At 42.5% G+C, this 6,158-nt stretch overlaps 1 protein-coding gene across 1 annotated transcript in view; it reads left to right on the top strand.

Moving 5' to 3' along the window:
• The first annotated feature begins 3,464 nt into the window (after window positions 1–3,464).
• Window positions 3,465–6,158, top strand: part of SACS (sacsin molecular chaperone) — a 59,893-nt gene continuing 57,199 nt past the window's right edge. The window contains exon 1 of the mRNA XM_082774096.1: window positions 3,465–3,600. The gene's annotated coding sequence lies outside the window, so the exon portion shown is untranslated. The remainder of the gene's footprint in view (window positions 3,601–6,158) is intronic.

The raw sequence follows: 6,158 nt of genomic DNA, 5'->3' as shown, positions 1-6,158 counted from the left end.
TGGTATTTTAATAATCCTGGATCACAGCCTAGAACTGTCAATTTTTAACATTTCTGTCTTTTTATCAAGGCTACCAAGAGGTTTACCTCAGATATCATCAGTTACAAAATACAGAAATTGCCATTTTAATTTAAGAAAGGATCAAACTTGGGAGCATTTGCACTCACTGTACCAGATACTCTTCAGTCAGATTGCCTCTTACCCCTCAATCTCTTAAAATTTCTCTTCTCTTCTGCCCCTTTAAACCTCATGTGAGTCCCTTGCAATAGCCATGCCACCCTCTGTTGGTGTTTATTGATCTAGACATTACAATATTGCTCTGTGATCTTACTACAGCATCTAACCAATACAGTCCCAGATATTTAACCTCATACGATAGCAAAGCTCTCACTACTGTTGATATTATAAGAAATTAATTTGGATTGTCAACACTTCTCTTTGCCTTTAAATTTCACTCATCAGTTATCTGTTGAACACTCATTCAGTTCAATGAGCCCTCTAAATCTTCACTGCTGCACTGGGCACATCGTGAGCAGTTGGATTTGGCAAGAAGTTTTATGGCCAAGCCTCATTTTTGTCCCTTTTAATTTGAGGCTTGGAACACATGGGGCTGAGAAGACTGATTGAGAGGAAACTGACAGTTTTCCTCCAACAGCTTGCAGTGCCTGGAAAAATTTAAACAAATAGTTTGTGAATTTGAGCTCTCTTTAGAAAAAAAAAAATGAATTGTGGTTAAGATATTGGATTTTGCTTCATATTTCTGATAGCAGCTGGGTCACCTCTTCTGAGATTTTCCATAAAGTTAAAGCAGTTAAAGCAGCTAAAGCTCCCTTGTAACTTCTGAGCTGGGTCTATCATGTAATTGAAATATGTCATGATTTGAGGAGGGATTCAGCTCCCTCATTAAGGTGGTTTGCGAGGACTGTGGGCAGCATGAGGATGATGAAATGATGAAACCCTTTGCTCAGCATGGAGGGCTTTGCAGTGGCACAGTGCATCAGGGCCTAAGCACAAGCGTGTGGTTTGGAAGTCCAGCTCTCCTGCAGCTATTCAGGGAGGAGGTAAGTAAAATGCAAGAGGCAGAGAAGAATGGTCCTGGCTGAGAGAGCAGGTGGGTGAACTCCAGGAGCTCCCTACCCTACAGGTAATCCATGAGAGTAGCCAGCTGCACCCCACCGATGACCAAAGTTGTGCCAGAGGCAGCAGTGTCGATGAATCCTCTAACATGACTGTGATTTTCACAGCTGAGATGGTGAATTCATCAATCAAATGCTTAATTTGGCCTTTGTTTTTAAACATCCTTGGAGAGGAAATTGGCCCTTCACCTGCTTCCCACCAGGAAGCCCAGCTGCTTCTCCAGTGGTGGTATTGAGACAGAGGGCTGGCTGCCTCAGGAGATCTTCTGTCAGGAGATCACTGATGAGACTAACAGCTCCCAATCCACTTTTTCACTGTAGGAAGTGAATTTCTTCAAGCCTGCTGCTTAGGAGGGATTTGAGCACTTTGTGAGAGCATTTTCCAAACGCTCTCCTTTCCATGACCCCATTGCCTCCTATCATTGCGATACCTCCTCTGTCACTCGTGGCTCAGTTCCCACAGGTGTGGGATAAATAGGGATTTTTCCTGCTTGCAGGGTCTGACACTGACAAGCCACCCTGCCGACGTACATGGCTGTGGCCTACACACGTGCCCTGCTTGGGAGCAGTGCGGCATTCCCGGCGTGCCACCGTGGTACAGACGATGCTCTGAACTGCTAAACTTAGGAGCGAGGCGACAGCTGGGTGAGATCATTGTGCTGCAGGAGCTTATCCAGTGGGGTAATGCTTTGGAGACTGGCACAGCATGTTTTCATGGCCAAACAGCCCCGTCTGCCTGGTTACAATGCGCTTTTGTTTACTTGAACTCAGAGAGGATTTCTTATGTGACCGTGGTGAGCTTTGGTAGAGCTGAGGTGTGATCACCATAAAAATGTGTTTTCAATGGTCTCTGTGTGACAAAAAGCAACGCTGTAAGGCCAATTTTCTTGCTCACTTATGCTCAGCACCTTTCACAAACAGGGCTCTACCTGTGAGGATGTTGGTCTCCTCTGGTAAACTGTTTGTAAGTAAACTCTAAGCCTTATGATAACACAAATAATTTTGTTTACCATCTGAAATATTTTAACATGAAAAATAAGAAGCAGACTTCTATTCCTCGGGAGATTAATATCCTTTCACACAATGCTGCAGGCACTCCTTAATGTTTGCAGCATTGCTCTAACCTTCAACATGAGAGAAGTCAGCCTCGGCTTCTTGGCAAGGAAACAGTTTTTTTAAGCAAAAGCAGCAGAGTCATAGTAAAGTCCAGGAATTCTCCAAGAAGAAACCCTCTGCCTGTACAAAGCTGCAATACCACCGTGTTTTCTTGGTTGTTTTCTACACCTTTGCAGGTGTTACCCTGTGGACAAGCTAATCCTGGTGCATCTTCATGCAGCCAAGGGCTGCTTAGGGAAAAGAGAGCTCCAGGATCCCTTGAAACCCTCAATTTCATACTTTTAGCCAGCTCTGAAGCTCTTGTGAAGTGCTACATTAGTATAATATTTTAAATAGAAACAGAGAGAGGTCAGATGGAAGTGTTTGTGGTGGTGGGTTGCTGGACCCTGAGATCACCAGTTCTTCTGAGGTCTGCTTTATGCTCGGTTGAATACAAATAGGAATAGGAATGCAAAGGAGCTAAGTTTTAAAATATGTAAGTGCTTTAAAATGTGCCAACTTGGAAAAGAGGAGAGCAAATCCAGGATGCTCCTGGTAGTACACAGACCTCTGAGTATTGATGTAATCAGCACTGAAGAAATTAATCTCCTGGAGTCCTGAAGAGTGCAAGCATTGCACACTGGTGGTGGATGAGGGAGGCTGAAGCAGAACAGCAGGGGCATTTGTAAAGCTGCTCCACAGACAGAGGTTTTCAGAGGGAACTTCTTCAAATTGTGACCATTATAAATGTAAACATTCTCTGACACAGCAGGATAGCTCAAACATGAAATAGATATAAAATCTGTTATTTCTCCTGTATAAGCTGAAAGAAATGCAAAAAGTGGAGAAATAGTGTGTTGAAATAGCAGGAAGTAGATTTGAATTAAACAAAACAACAAAACCCCAAATCGGATCTGTTACAGGAGATATTTACTTCAATTACAAGTTATGCCTCACGTTGCCTTTCTTCAAAAACATGTTTCCTTGTCCTTCTGCCTTGTTATCCTCCTTTATTCTATGACTACTCCATGCCTGCAGTTTGTATTGTGCTGCTGAAACCTGAGATCAGTCAGGACCATATCTCTTTAAAAAAAAAAAAAAAGGAAAGAAAGAATAACCCAGGCTGGGAAGGGGGAGCTAAAGCCTCTGCTGCATTGGGCTGCTCGGATACATTGAGGCTGCAGCAGTGGTCACGCATCCCTCCGCAGCTTGCTGATTTTGCAAAAGAGAGGGGAAAAAGATCGTCTTGCATTCCAGATGCTGTCAAACACAAGCAACCAGTGGAAGAAATGGCACAATGAGCAGACGAGCATGTGGAAGCAGTTTATGAAGGAATAGTTAAGTGCAGAGCTTTGTCTCGGCCGATGCTGTAAGTACGCGCTCGATCTCAGATCCCATGGCCACTGCAGTTGTCTGGGGGAGATGTTTACGGGTATGCTGATGCCCTGCAAGATGTTTCACGGGTATCCTGATGCTCTGGGAGGTGTTTCACGGGTATCCCGATGCTTTCAGCACTCACAGTTGAGGAAAGCTTTGGCTGTGTCACATTTAGCAGCGTATCGAGCCAAATAACGGCACCCTCTGTGTCTCAACAGGGTTTTGGGGTGACTGACGAGCTGCAGTGCACTGGCAGGGTGGGTGAAGCCCAGGACTCTGCACATGAGCTGCTCTCCTTGCTGGGTGGCTCTCCTGGGCTCCCCTCTAGGCGTGCCAGCAGCATCCTGCAGTACCCCCCTCCCTGGACACAGGCCTCCCTGAATAGCAGCATCGCCTTCAAGCACGGGGCTACACAATACATTTTTCTCACGTCACAGTTCCTGACCTGATTTTCAAAAATTCTACAATTATTTGTTACACAAGCTTACTTCATGCCAAGTGCTGTATTCTTAATTTTCATTACGTATGCAGTTGTAGAAAGCTTATGAAATTCCAGCTGCTTTGTGTGTTACCTTTGGTAGGCTGGGTCTTAATGTAGCTCTTGCTAAGAGAGTGCCAAGTATGATTTATTACTCAAAGAAATGAACATTTTCCTATCTTTTGTTTTATTTCTGGTTTAAGAATATGTATGGATTTTTAAATGTAAACACTTGTGCTTATGGAAATCCAGAGTCTTGCTCTCTGGCAGATTATTTAATGCCTTTCGTTCTGCATCTGCTGTGACGATCTAGTACAGCTTTAAAACCAAGTCAAAAAGCAGAGCTACGAGCAAGTTTATTGCACTGTGTTTCTCAGCAAATTGTTCAGTAACCAGGCAACATTTCTTTATTGTGGCTAAAACTATGCATGTAGCTAAAACTAAGTAATGAGTATTTCCCTTGTTCTTTTACAAGAATATCAGTTTTGCTTTCATCTGTCTAAGCACTGTGTAGGACCACAGTGATTTGTTCTGAAACAAAGGTTATCATCTATTTGATGGCCTCTGCAGTTGCAGCTTGGTACCCAACCAGCTGCTGCAGAAACTGCTGGAGATCTCATGCCAGTAGCAGGGGAGGTAACAGCAGGGTAGATGTGATGAGCAACCTTGGTGGTGTGTTATGGAGGACGAGTAGATGATTCAAGGAGGAGTCTTCTGTGCATCTCTTCTGGGACCTAGCTGAACCACAGCTCCTGGTGCTGGTGCTGGCAACTAATAACACACTCGTGACCCTGTCCCACTGGGAATGTCAGACAGAGCCTCCCATATGGGAAACATATCATGCTTTTGGTGTTATCTGCACCTCATGTTTTCAGAGGTATTACAGAGGTATTGTGACTGTCACCGGTCATTTGCAAAACATCTTCTTTTTGCTTGCTATCAAAAACTGAATTATAAGAGGCCCAATTTAGCCCTCGATTAGCTTACAACAAAATACTATTACCTGAGGAGTGTTCCAGCTGGGAATGTGAATGGTGAGGCTGTGGCATTGTCAGTGTTCACTCTCATCCCTTCCTCTCCTGTGTAAAGATTGTCACCAACACCATGCAACATCTCTAGTTAGAAGCAGAATTTCCAAAGATTAAGAGAGCAATCATTTGCTTTGTCACGTGAGGGTTATATGAATACAAACAGAATGCAAAAACCCAGCCTCATATAGAGAATTTCTGTTCCCATACAGAAAATGTGCAGGACCATGACATAATTCAATTAGATAAGATTGTTTTATAGGCTGCTTACTGTTGTGTGAAGGCAGTGGGAAAAGTTCAGCTCCTGTGTACTTCCATTGTTTTCAGCAGAATTACACTGGGGTGGATTTGGTATTTTTGGGACCAACTGGAGAACCTTTTCTTTCTGTCCCTCTTTCTTTATTGTACTCCTGTTTCTCAGACTTTTTTTTTTTTTTTTTTTTTTTTTTTTTTTTTTTTTTTGTGGACTCCAGGGCAACAGGCCAAGTTTCATACAAAAATAATATGAAGGATGTAAGAGCCCAAGTTAAGAGCATGTCTGCCTACGGCTCCCTGTAAAGTGTGGGGGCACTTCCCAGCAAATTGATAGACAGCATGACAAAAATTAGCCAGTGGTCCTTGTGCTCACAGTGTTTGGGATCTGTTTGGACCCTACTCTCAAAAGCTCTGCTTCTAAAATATTACATTAGATTTTTTTTTGTTAAACTATGTGGAAGAGTCATTTTTTTGTAATCCAAAAGAGCATTTTCTTGAAGAGTTTAACAGTAAGTGTCATGCTACCCAGTTTGCATGAATCCTTGGGATAACGCAATGAATTAAAATGTGAGGAAAACATACTTGTTGGATTTTGAAGCATATGATCTTTTGAAAGATTTATTTTTTTAGAAATAAGTGTTAATTAGTTCAGTGATTTTTTTTTTTTTTTTTTTTTTTTTTTTTGTTATATGCACAACTATTCAGCTATTATTTCTGCCCCAGCTAAGAAATATAAGTTGAACATTAATTTGGTACAGTAGCTCTTCTCTGTATATTGTATTCAGATTT

This window comes from Aythya marila (genome assembly GCF_965140915.1).
Source record: "Aythya marila genome assembly, chromosome: 1".
NCBI lineage: Eukaryota > Metazoa > Chordata > Aves > Anseriformes > Anatidae > Aythya > Aythya marila.
Note: the sequence above shows the minus strand (reverse complement) of the source record. Positions and strands in the feature narration are given on the sequence as shown.